The 13,223-nt window shown below is 45.7% G+C and overlaps 1 protein-coding gene across 4 annotated transcripts in view; it reads right to left on the bottom strand.

Annotated features, from left to right (window-relative positions):
* The window catches only part of PTPN3 (protein tyrosine phosphatase non-receptor type 3), a 104,961-nt gene that overhangs the window by 76,174 nt on the left and 15,564 nt on the right, over positions 1-13,223 (bottom strand). The window lies entirely within an intron of this gene.

Here is a 13,223-nt window from a genome sequence, read left to right as displayed (position 1 = left end):
AGCAAAGGAAATAAATGAATGACCATTAGGCCAAAAACGAATGGATTCTTCTATTGTTATGTTGAACAAAAACTGCCGGACACAACAGATTACCGACAGCATGAACCCATTTACATAAATAAAGTGCAGCAACAGGCAAAACTGATCAACGCTAACAGAGGACAGAAGCATGGTTACAGCTGTGGGAAGGGATGAGGGGTAGGGGTGTGTATGTGTGTGTCAGCAGTCTTCCGGGATGCTTAGAACACTCTACCTATTGATCTGGGTATTGATGAGACCGGTGTATTTACTTTGTGAAGCTTCATCAAGCTCTATACCTATCTGTGTACTTTTCTATATATTTCAATATCAGGTTCACTTAAAGTAACACGTGTATGCAGAGGAAGTTAGTTTAAAATCCAACTATGGTGTGTATTCAGGGAACGGTGAGGAAAGAGGCTTCCCTAGCGAATGTAATTGTAGAACAGTAGACTAAAAAAGACCGAGGAAGTGTGCAACTGAGCACACGGTCGCAGCATGCAGGCAGGACAGCCACGGGTCTGCGCTAGCTCCTCGGCTTAGGGAATGGACAAGGTGTAAATCTAACGAGGCTGGATGGAAGAACAGATAAAGATGAAGGACTTAAGTGCAATTTAATGTTCTTTCTTTTTATTAATTCTCTGTAAACTTTCTATGATGAGCTGGGCCTTTGCACGTGCTATTCCCTCTGCCTAGAAAGTTCTTTCTGCTCCTCTTCCGGCTTCAGGACCTAGCACAGGCATCACTTCCTCAGCAAAGCCTTCCCTGGCGTCCCTAACTACTCTATTTGCGGTACAAGCTCTCCTCTACAATGCTCTGCTCATTTTAATTCCACAGCTAGAGCTGATGGTGTACCTAATGTCTGCTTCTGCCACTAGAAGCCAAGCTTCACAGGGGTAGGAGCCCCGTCTGGTTTCGCTCACTGCATCTCCCAACACCTGCCTCTGGGAGGCAGTCAATAAGCAGCTGAACAAATCAGTACAAGGAAGAATGAAATGAAAAATGAAGCATGGGAAAAACAGTGCTACCTGGGGCACCTGGGTGGCTCAGTCAGTTAAGCGTCTGCCTTTGGCTCAGGTCATGATCTCAGGGTCCTGGGATTGAGCCCCACGTCGGGCTCCCTGCTCAGAGGGGAGCCTGCTTCTCCCTCTGCCTGCTGTTCCCCCTGCTTGTGTTCCCTCTCTCGCTGTCTCTCTCTCTGACAAATAAATAAAATCTTAAAAACAAAACCCCAAAAAACCAGTGCTACCTGACAGACTAACTTGGGTTGGTGGGAGCAGGAAGGAGGATGGAATGAGGGTGGGGACATCCTGTAGACCAGGACTCCTCACACTGTAACGTGGACACAAGAGACCCCTTGGGGATCTTGATCAGATGCAAACTAGGATTCAAGCAGGGCTGAGTGAGGCCCTACAGTCTGCATGGAACGCAGCCTCTGATCCAGGGTCCACACAGTGAGGAACAAGTCGCAGCACTCAATGTCAGGCAGGGCCAGAGATCTGGATTTGGGAATCAGTAGCAAGGAAGGGGTGAGGACAAGGTGGACTGGAGCCTGAGAATCAAGCCTCAGGGAATCACGGAGGCATAGCCGATCAGCAGGAAGGTAAACTACAAAGGAGGTGGACGCTCCAGGAGACAAGGGTGGTCTTGGCCCCTTATCCTACTGAAGGAGCTCCGACATAAATCCATCCTCCTGCAGTCAGGGACGGGGAAATCTCAAATATTAATAACAGAAGTCCCTGGAACCAGCAGTGGAAGAAAACTCATTCTGTCACTTATACAATTCCACCCACCCCACCACCTCCACCTTGCCCTTTCCAACAAAAATGTCATCAGGAGCAGGGATGCGTTTTCTGAGTAATGCCAAAAGTGATCAAAAGACAACAAATGTGTTCCGTAATGCTTGAACCACATTGCATTTGAAATGTCAAACTGTTTAATCTTTGTCTAAGAATTTCAGGTGGGCTATAATTTTTTATTTTTTAAGATACAATAGAATCATTCTGAGTGTGGTTCTTAGTGGGAGGTGCACAGCAGTATTACCTGGGGTGCTTTCCAAAAAAAAAAAAAAAAAAGGCCTGTCCTGGCCACACCCGTAGATGGTGATTCAGCATCGTGGGGTGTGGCACTGAATGACTTTCCCTTTGGGAAGCCCTCAAAGGAAGGGCCAGGCAGCCAATGGCCAGGAGAGTGGTTTTTTAGGGAACCTCAGGATGTGTTTTGGACGGTCACACTCAGAATATGGGTTCCATGGAATCTAAGCCATTCACTGAGGGTGCACGCATGAAACAACAGGGCCGTTCCTCAGAACAGCTCAAACGAAGAGCTCGACACGCCATGACTCTGGATGGAAAAAGCCAAAGGTGATGTCAGTCAAGAGTTTCCAAGAGAAAGTACCGCAGACTGACGTGCTCATTGCAGGCACTGATCTTCAAACTGCCCCTCACCTGAGCAGCTCTGTGTAGCTGGCACAAGCATGGGTACCAGTGGGACTTACTAACTTGACCATGATTAATGGTGCTTCCCGGCACAGTCTTGTAGCCAGCTGACAAAGGACATCAGCAACCCAGAAGAGACACATCCATCTCTCTATATAAAGGGGCTCGAAACCTAATGACAATGTCTTAAAGAGGAATTTCATGAAAGTCGCAGAAATGTTCTTCCCACAATTGTTCCTAAAGCAAGCCTTGATAAGAGCAAGCCTCACGCTGAATAACCATGTAACTGAACCATGTGTTTTCAGATTGTCTTGAAATTCTATCTTAAACAATCGGGTCAAGACAATGGGTGCTGACTGACTGCCCTGTTTCCTGTACCACAGCAATTGGGGAACTCGGGCTTTCTATGGCTTCCTTTATAAGCCTCTTCATTCTAAACAAAGCCACACAACCCAACCAGGAACACACCGGCCTCCCCAACCCCAAGTGATTATGGCTGCAACTGATGCATTTCATAATATGGAAGCCAAGCTTGTTCTTCATTTTTAAAAACAAAATCAATCAATCAGTTAATGGCTTCAGTACCTATTCTGCACAACAGAGGTTCTACTGTGACTACAGTTCTTATCCGACATAAAGGAGGAGGCCACATCTCACTTGGTGCACAGTAGGGGCCCAGCACATACCATGAGGGTTAGGGTTAGCACATGTAAAGTGCCTACACAATGGGAGACACAGAGCAGGTACTCAATAAAAGCCACTTTACTAATAATGCTAAGCTTCTAATCCATCAGGTGCCCATTAGATTCTGGATTTTGTAGGCAATCCTGATTTTAAATACCTTATAGGTATATAGATATTCTGTTTCTTAAATTTTTAATAAAGACGGCTAAGTTAACGTTAAAAGATACAATAAATGTGTAACATACCTATCAGCTGCTCTACAAACTCAAGTCCCAGGGCAGGAGCACATTGCCTGGGGTGTGGCAATCTGGGGCATGTGGGACACCAGAGCCCTCGTGGGTAGGGCTGGATAACAAGGCTTCAACCACTGTTCCTTCTGGGATCCCTGTCTGCGCTGGAGCTTGGGACGGGGGAGAGTTGATGCTTTATTTCCTAAGAGTCTACACGCAGACCTGGGGAACTCTGTTCTTTCACAAGCCCATGAACCACAGACAGAAATGAAGGAGAGCACTATACTCTTCTCCATTAGACAAAGCCAGAAAGCAACTCAATTCCACTTTGGTCATCTTAAAACAAAGTGTTAAGCTTATTTCATATCCTTTTTTCAAAAATAACAATTTAGACCTCTAACTCAAGAGCACAAGTTTCAGTTAAAAAAAAAAAGCAATCCTGATTTATTAACACCTAATCTGTGAATAAACCCTACAAATGAACCACAGGTGGCTCAATATGGGCATCAACCCGAATAATCAAGCTGACCTAGGCCGATGCTACCACCTAGTGGCCACCAGAGGAAATCACTTCACCTCCTACCCTATGACTCCTACTTCCTTCCTCGAGGGCAAAAGGCACAGCCATGCTCCCTTCTTCTTATCCCAGCTCAACTTCAAAAAATCTCTCACGATATTAGAAGGCCTTCCTTGTATCCCAATTCCTTCCTTTTCCTCTAACTCTTCTTCCCTAGTGAACTCAGGAGAGGTCCTTCTGGAGCGTGGGGAGGATATTTATAAGCCCCAACAGATGTCTGATCAGCTAGAGAGGAACGTCCCTCGCATGGAAAAGTAATAAACACTCATGTATAATCAGCCATGCTAGAGAGATGACTCACCAAATACTGATATGCTTTCTTCTCCTTTTCACTGTAAATACTACAGCATTCGGGCTGCATTTATGGTGTAAGCAAGTCTTAGGGGGCAAATGCACATCACTCACAACTTCACAGCATACTGATAGGAGAACATAAACCACCTTCTGATTGCTGACTCCATCTCACCTAGGATAGCTTCTATCTCTGGTCTGTTTTATGGCCAGGCTTAAGTGTTCCTGAAACTCCTCTGAAGTGGCGTATTCCCTTCTAAAGATTTATAAACATCTGGATGGGGATTTATGTATTAAGCACTAGATTAAGATCAGATCAAACTGGAAGAATGTATGCTTAGTAATTAAGCTGCTAAGAAAGACATAGTGATTAAAATGAGACTTTTTAGACCAAAGACTTAAATAAAACTTTAATGTGCTTGATTTAATCATCTGGGGAACTTGTTAAAATAGATTCTTGGGCACCACCCACAGAAATTATGGTCTGGTAAGGACCGAGGAAACTGCATTTTAAAAGTTAATTTTTTCCAACTTATAGAAAAATTGCAAGAAAAACAGAACTCCCATACACCCTCATTGGCCTGGATTTAATTAACATTTTGCCACATACGCTTTCTCTCCTGTACACACACACACCCCTCATGCTTTTTACTGAACACTTGGAAGGTGTAGGTATCATGCCCCTTTACCTCTGAATATTTTAGCATGTCTCTCAAGAATAAGGACCTTCCAAACCACAATTATTGCACTGAGACAATTTAACATTGATAAAGCACTTATGTAATACATAGCCCATATTAAAGATATGCAAATTATTCTAATGATGTCCTTTATTTCTTTCCTCCTGATCCAGGATCCAAACCAGGACCTTGCCTTGCTTTACTGGTCAGACAGAAGTTGCATTTAATATTTTTTTTAAAGATTTATTTGACAGAGAGAGACACAGCAAGAGAAGGTACACAAGCAGGGGGAATGGGAGAGGGAGAAGCGGGCTCCCCACTGAGCAGGAAGCCAGATGGGGGGCTAGATCCCAGGACCCTGGGATCATGACCACAGCCAAAGGCAGACGCTTAACAACTGAGCCACCCAGGCAGGCGCCCCCAGAAGTTGCATTTTTAATAAGCATCCCCAGGGGACTCAAATACGCAGGTCTGAGCACCATGCAGTGGAAAATACTCAACCAGATCATCCTAGAGATCCTTTCGGTTTTGACCGTCTGTGTCTACAGCCAGGGGCTTGGTCAGGTCGGTAGCCTACGTCAGTTTTCCTACATAACAAATCACTTCCCAGAGCTGAAAGGAGTTTCTGTCGCTTAGCAGCTGTCCCTTTACTCAGTCTGGGGAAGCCCTTCATAGCGCACTGTTGACACAGACTTTCCAGTCTATATGTCAGTTCTGGGATTAGCACTGTTGTCAAAACAGAGGAAGAAAGCAACACGAAAATAATGTTAGTTCAAAAAGGATTCTATCACTTGGTATTATGTAACCAGATGTCTTGGCTTGTTTGCTCAAATTAGTTCATCTTTCAGACAGTGACTCTTAACAATTCCTAATATCCAAGTTACAAAAAAGACAGTAGCGCCTTCTATAATGCACTTCCTCAGAAAAGAGGGGCAGTCAACTACTATTGTGGGAAGGAGAGAGACAAAGGGAAAAGAGATGCACGCATTTTGTGATTTATTAGGCTTTGCAAACGTTAATAATGAAACTTAGCCCAACCAATAGTGATTTTAGTTCATTTTTAAAATACCCATATACCTTAAAAAAACACTGCCGTATATACCATTTCACTTTTTTTTTTAAATGAGAGCGTATTTGCGTGCAAGTGGGGAGGGGCAGAGGGAGAGGGAGAAGCCGAAGCAGGCTCCACACCCATCTTCATGCCCAGCACAGAGCCTGACATGGGGCTCAATCTCGCGACCCTGAGATCATGACCTGAGCTGAAAGCAAGAGTGGGATGCTTAACCAACTGAGCCACTCAGGTGTTCCTCACTTCATTAATTTTAAATTATGTGCAGTTGATAAAATTATAACTGGTACATGAAACTTAATTTTCCTCATGGCTAATTTCCATAAATTTATCAACACTGCTTTCTGGCAATTATCTCCCCCCCCCCCACTTACTTGGCTTTTTTAATATCCAAAGTACAACACTGCATAACAATACGAAGATACACAGACTTCTTTTAAAAACTAGTTTATAAAGTAAACAATCACTATGAATATCAATAAAGTAGAAAAATTCTATTAAGGATGGCATTTTCATATTGCTAATTCAATGTTACAGCCAATGCACTAATTCTTCAGCATAGAGGCTCAGGACAAATTAATTTTTCAACAGCATTTTTAAAGCTTAAAGCCTGTTATTGAAAACAATAATCACAGCTGACAATGGAAAGTACTGGTGCACAAGACTTCTTTTTAATTTGGGGTATGCATATATAAGAGTAGTTAATATTATATTTATAAAAAAAATAAATGCTTCTGTGAACACTTTTATGAAAGTTCGTAACTCTCACATTTCACATTATTTGCCACCACGTGGGAGAAAATGCTCATCCAAGTCCCTCCCAGAGCACAGCTCAATACTCAAATTATCTTGCAATTATTGATCCTCACACTCCAGAAGTACAATCTTGGGATCAAATCGTTTGTTCCATAGATCCTGTAATTTGTTCAGGGAGTGGATCTCCCAACCAGAGGGGGCCCCCCCCTCCCCGGGGGAAGGAGTAATTTGTAGGATTAGTTGTATTCAAACAGAGACCGGTAATTAGCATCCTTCTTCTACAACTTCAAAACGCCAAATAGTTTTCTTATTATGGAGCCAAGGTTTATTTATAGGTTCAACACCATGACACTGGCAAAACTAACAAAATAGGAGTTATACTTGATACTGGGAGGATAACAAGGGAGTCGTTTCAAGCTCCCTGAAGGGCAAGATAAAGAGCTTGGTGGGAGCTTAGCAGCTGAGCTTGGTGGGAGCTGCAGGCTGCTTCGGGAGAGAGGTGATGAAGCCAAACCTCTTCTGTTCCACGAGGCGAAGTTTTCAGGGTGGCGTTGAGATGCTGAGGAACTCAACACAGTCTGCCCCCAAGCGATGAGAAAACTCTTGTTAGACGTGTGATTCTGTTAAATGAAGTCATTACCGCCCCCCCTCCGCTTTTTGAAGGATCACAAGAGGAAAAAAAAAAAAAAAACACAAATCCTAAATGCACAGCTCTCAAGAAGCCTGGCATGAGCCGCACATCCCCCGCCCATGCCCTCTTCCAAACATGACCTCCCCCAGAGATGATTACTCTTCTGACTTTTACCACCACCTTCATGAGATTTTTTAAAAGTACACTCTACTCCCAACACAAGGCTCGAATTCATGACCCCGAGATCAAGACTGGCATGTTCTACTGACCAAGCCAGATACATGCCCCTTCATGAGATTTTTTTAAGTGAGATTTTTATTTTATTTTTATTTTATTTTATTTTTTTACATGTTTAGGAAAGGTTATCATGGTGCAATGTTAAACTGCAATTTCCCAGGACTCAGCCCTCCCAGGGCTGTTTTCAGCATGCGTGTGGATGTGTCTGGCACCTACGTAGTGGGGGCTACCGAGAAATGAGAAGGCTGGGATGTGGTCTCCCCCTAAGTAAGGCTCTGAACAGTGTCTGGTGAACTTCTCTTGTGAAGATGCCACCTCCGTGAACCCAGAAACTTCAGAGGCCAGCAAGCCTGCCTCCTGGAACAAAGAGGGAGACACACATCAGCCCTTAGAGGGACTGACCCAAACCATGTTGGGGAAAAGGACTTCCAGGACCCCCCCCCCCCAAGACAAGCTGTCCTTACGTCCTCCCAACAAATGGCCAAAGTCCCACACTGGACTACAACTATGATTTCACAGACCCTTAATCTTGTTTATAATTACTTTCAGCCTTTGGCCAAGGAGTTCCGGACCATTTCTCAATATTCATTTACTGGGCACCTGCTCTGTGTCAGGCCGGGTTGGAGGGGCGGGGTGGGGAGACAGAGGTGCCTGGACTTTCAACTTCTAAGGGAGATGAATACCCAGGACTCATTCAGAGGAAAAGGAGGAGGGCTCCCAACCTGACGGTGGTGGGCACTGGGACCCGTTCACCAAGGTCTCATGGGGAATCTTGCAGGCTAAGATAGTCTACTAGGTAGAACGGGTTCTAACGCCACAGTGCATCTGCAAAAGCCAGGAGGGGAAACGCATTTTAAGAACTCCAAAGAAAGAGATTTAGCAGGAGTGTCTAAGGAATAAGTGGTAGCCTAGAGAAATCTCCAGGAGGAGGAGATAAGGTGCTTCAAAAATCCAAGTGGCCATCACATAGGATATGGTATGAGGCTATGGGAAGGTCAGCAACAATGGAATCAGATGTGGGCTGGAACCCCAGCTCAACCACTCAGTAGCTGCGTGAACTTAGAAATCACTCACCCATTTCCTTACCTATAAAAGGGGGAGAATTTTCTTTGCTTTCCAAGGTTTTATGCACTGACTATATATGCAAATTACCTGGCACCTAGCTGTATCCAATCAATGGTACTTATTACTACTACCATTAGACTGGTTTATTTAAACCCCAAGGGTTCCATGGGTGGAAGATGAAAGAAACAGATTTCCCTTCAACAGAAGGAAGAGCTTTTGAACAGTCAAGGCTGCACAAATTTGGAAGGGACTGTGTCAGGAGAGAGGGAGATACCCATCACTAGAGGTGATCAAGCAGAGAAGCTGGATAAGACCTCTGGTGAGAAGGTTCCACAGGGTAGGCTGGCATTGAAGGAGGTGGGGGGGGGTGTACTCTGAGCTTCTAAGACCAAGGTTCTATTATGACTTCTGTTTCAACAATGCCAAGGTTAAGTTTCTGTACATGTAAGCCCACTCAAAGCAGCACCGTTAAAACTGGCTTCCTTACACAGACCTCTCATGGGAAAGAATTCTAAACGGCTACCTCATTCTTGAAAAAAACTAAAATGGACCATCACTGAAACAGGGGATAAAAGAATATGAGTGGACAAAAAGCAATACATAAAGCCCAAAACATCGATGATAGAATGTTTTATATTGAGCTGTTTCCCCCTAAAATAAAGCTACCAATCTCTTCCCATTCTCCCTCTGGATAGTTCCACGAGGCCCCAAATGGACTGGAAAACAGGATGGAATAAATTTACTCTACAGGGACATGAATCAAGTTGCATAAATTTTACAAAAATACAGTGCTAATATTTGCCCTCGGGGCAGAGACACGCCCATTTGGGTGTCAGTCCCTGATATTTCTATCCTGGGCTCCAGCCCCCACCCCTTTACAGCCAAAAGTAGCAGAAGCCTTCAGAAAAGAAAACAGCTAAAGTCACTTTGAAAGGTTTGAGATGTGCTAATTGCAACTCATCCCAGCCAAGAAGCTGGACTCTCACAACAGGACCATCCCGCCAGCTTTGTTCCTGCCAAGGAGTTTGAAGGCAGTGGCAGCCTGGCCAGAGAAACCCAATCCTCACCACCAGCAGCCCTCGCCATAATATCATCTCAAGGAAACACAGAAAAATACCCTCCAGCCGCGCCCCCCCCCCAAAAAATCATCCCATCTGTCACTAAATCAGCCAAGTGACCTGGGAAGCTGCTACTCCGTTTTTCTTCAGTTTTCACTGGTTTTCTTCCAGCTTTAAACTGCCTGCCTGTAAGGTTTTAACCCGAGGGGCCATCTCGGGTTATATTAGGCGCAGCAACCTGGCATCTCTAGACACCAAGATAAAATGTATTTTTATGCAGCCTAGTCAGTCAGGGCTTTAGGACTTGGTGAGATGGAGTCGGAAGATTAATGAAAGGAAACTGCATAGCCTCTAAAAAAGATTTATAAAGGCATGCCAAAATGCTGATCAGAGTAACAGGGCTTAGGAATATTTGAATGCAAATACTGTATCTTGTTGCTGCCATTGTTACATTTATTTGTACCAGGGCTTCCACGTGCTGGGAGCTGGGAAGACAGAAATACAATCCATTCTTTGATGTCCAGGAGAGCCTAGGGGAAGGAGAAGAGTAACACCACTGCCTCAGGGCTCCTGGTGGCCAGGGCCCATTGGAGTCTGGAAGGAGTAAGCCAGACCTCAGTGAGTTGTCTCTGCTCGGCCACTCCTAAGAGGTCAGGACCTTAGGTCAGAAGAACCTAAGTCTGTTTCCTCTTATGTAAATAATTCTGAGGAGCAATGCTGTTCTGCGGGGCCCACGGCAGACACCAGCGGCTGCTAGGAGCACTGATGCGCCCGCCCATTCAAGGACCTCACTCCTAGGCCCCCGGCCACTGCCATCCCCAGGCTTCTCGTCTTGAGGAATAGCCAAGGGTCCCACAGAGCTTCAGAATTTTCTAAATACTTTTGCCCCCATTCCTCTCGACTCCATTCACTCTGACGGGGCCTGGCGGGCAGTACTGCTGGTAGGTTCGACTCCAAGAGCCATGCTCCAGTCATGGCCTCCAAATGGGGTGATGATCCCAAGCTCAGGGCAGGGCATCACACACCTGCCCACTGAATCCACTGGCCCACAGGGCGGGGAAGGAAGATGAATTACAGGTGATTCACTGTGGCGGGGAAGAAAGGAAGGCCCCATTTAAGCACTGCGGTCTCTGTAATTCACTGGCTAAAGGTATGTTCTTACCTTTTGAGATAAGCTTGGCAAACACTCCCCATAGCTCACATGTTCGTAGATTTCCTCTTAAGGAGGAAATGGTCCAGAAGACCTTCTCCCGCCCAATTCTGCAACATCAGAAACCTGAGTAATGACTTGGGTATTTATTACCCTATTCCAAGATGACACAATTGATTTAACAGGTGTTTCCCAAAAAATGAAAGAAAAAGTACAAAGTACCCTCAGACTGCCAAGGGCATGCTGATGAGAGAGGAGTTAAAATGTGGCACACATCTCTCAGGGCTGAGGAAGCGTAGCAAAGGACTTCCTCTCATTTTTGCAAAAGGTGTGGGCTGGAGGGCGTGCGCATGACATCCCCAAGTCCTTCCAGCTCACAGGCAGCCACCCCGGGTTAATTATTAGCAGTGAGAGAATAGGAGTAGGTCACCTCATTTCTTGAGCCCAGGCCCTCAGTGTGGCCTGGGGCCTCTCCGTACTGTAACCAGCAGCTCTCCTTCCAGGGAGCTCCTGGGAGTGACAGGCCAGTCCCAGACCCAGCCAGTGTCCCTGCCTGCCTCCCCTCCCTTCCACCGCACCTGCCTCCACGGATCCTAGAACTCGGAGGACTCCTGATGGAAGCCCCGGTTCACTGCAGTCCTTGGAAGGCAGGGCTTCTTAGCTTGAGCTCAGCTTAGACCCTTTCCCCTGCAGCTGCACAGGGGGGCTCTAAGCCCAGGATCTCATGAGGACAGCCACACGGTGGGGCATCTGAGGGGTACCAGGGGCCTGGATCTCCAGGAGGAGCCCAGGCAGCTGCATAGCATCTAACTAAGCCTTGCTGTTCTTTCGGCGAGCTGTGGGAGGTATGCAGGCCGTGCTGAATCTAGCTCCACCGCTGTGAAGGACAAGCTTGCTGCCGTCACCCAAAGGTAGTTAGCCCTGGAGGGGAAGGAGGGGGCAGTAGTGCAGACAAGCTGCCATGCAGGGTGTGCTCTGATCCACGCACATCAGAGAAAATAAGCCAGCTGACAGTGTTGTCCTAACTGGGGGTGTTTCTTTCTTTTTTTAAGTTGTTCTTGTTCCCATCATTCCACTGCCAAACATTTGTCCAGGTATTTCAAACACTTCCCTGGCATGGCATCTTTTTGTTAGAGTTCACAATATTCCACTTGGTGAAATCATAACCAAGGTCCGAGCGACCTCTAGTTTGCAGGGCTCCAACTTCCGAAAGAACTCCTAGTAAATGTGGAAAGGGAAGAAGGAGCAGGTGACCAAGGGCTGCCACAAGGGTCAGGGAAGTGGGGCCCAGTGGAGCCCTGCTTCAGGGCAAAAGCACCAAAGATGTATGGCAGCAAGGTGACAGGAAGGGGCTAGACAACTCCCCACCCCCCGCCCCGGAGGAAAATGGCAAAAACAGATGAGCAGGTAATTGATGAGGATTTGGAGAAAACCACCAGGTTTACTGTTTTCTGTCTTTTCCACCAGACAGAACAATCTTTTTACACTTGGGAAGGACAGAAAAGGGGACGGGAAGGCGTCTCCCACGACCCACACTCCACGCCTATCACCTCGTTTGACTTCCCACATCAAAAGAGAACCAGGCTGAAAGCGGCCAGGACTGAGCAAACGGGGGCCCGGTGCGGAGGGAAATCGGAGGGAAACCAAACCGAGCAGCTCCTGGCCGTCATGCTCCCAAACCTCACACTGCTTCTCTCCAACTTCCTTGCAGGAAAACAAACAGAACACAAAATTTGCCGTTTTAACCATTTTAAAGCATACAATTCAGGGGCATTAATTACATTCACAATGTTGTGCAACCAACCACTATTTCCAAAACTTTTTTGTCACTCCAAACAGAAACTCTGTACCCATTAAGCAATAACTTGTCATTCCTTTCCTCCCCCAACCTTTGGCAACCTCAGCTTTGTCTCTATGAATTTACCTCTTCTAGATATTTCATATATGTGGAATTAGACAACGTTTGTCCTTTTGTGTCTGGCTTATTTCACTCAGCATAATATCCTCGAGGTTCATCCATGTTGGAACATGTGTCAAAATGCCCTTCCTTTTTAAGGCTGAATAATTATATACCATCGTATAGAGACACCACATCTTATTCATCTATTTGTCTGCAGGACACTTGGTTTCCCATGTGGCTGTTATGAACAGTGTTGCAATTAACATCTCTGTACAAGCATTTATTTGAGCCTGCTTTCAATTACTTTGGGTATATGCCTAGGAATGGAATTGCTGGGACATAGTAAATTCTATGTTTAGCTTCTTGAGGACACCAGACTTTTCTATGGAGACTGCCCCATTTCACATCCTCATCAGCAATGGAAGAGGGTTCCAATTTC

The sequence above is a fragment of the Callorhinus ursinus genome, unplaced genomic scaffold (assembly GCF_003265705.2).
Source record: "Callorhinus ursinus isolate GAN/ISIS: 27379988/994484 unplaced genomic scaffold, GSC_fseal_2.0 scaffold24, whole genome shotgun sequence".
Lineage (NCBI taxonomy): Eukaryota > Metazoa > Chordata > Mammalia > Carnivora > Otariidae > Callorhinus > Callorhinus ursinus.
This window is presented reverse-complemented; position numbering and strand designations above follow the sequence as displayed.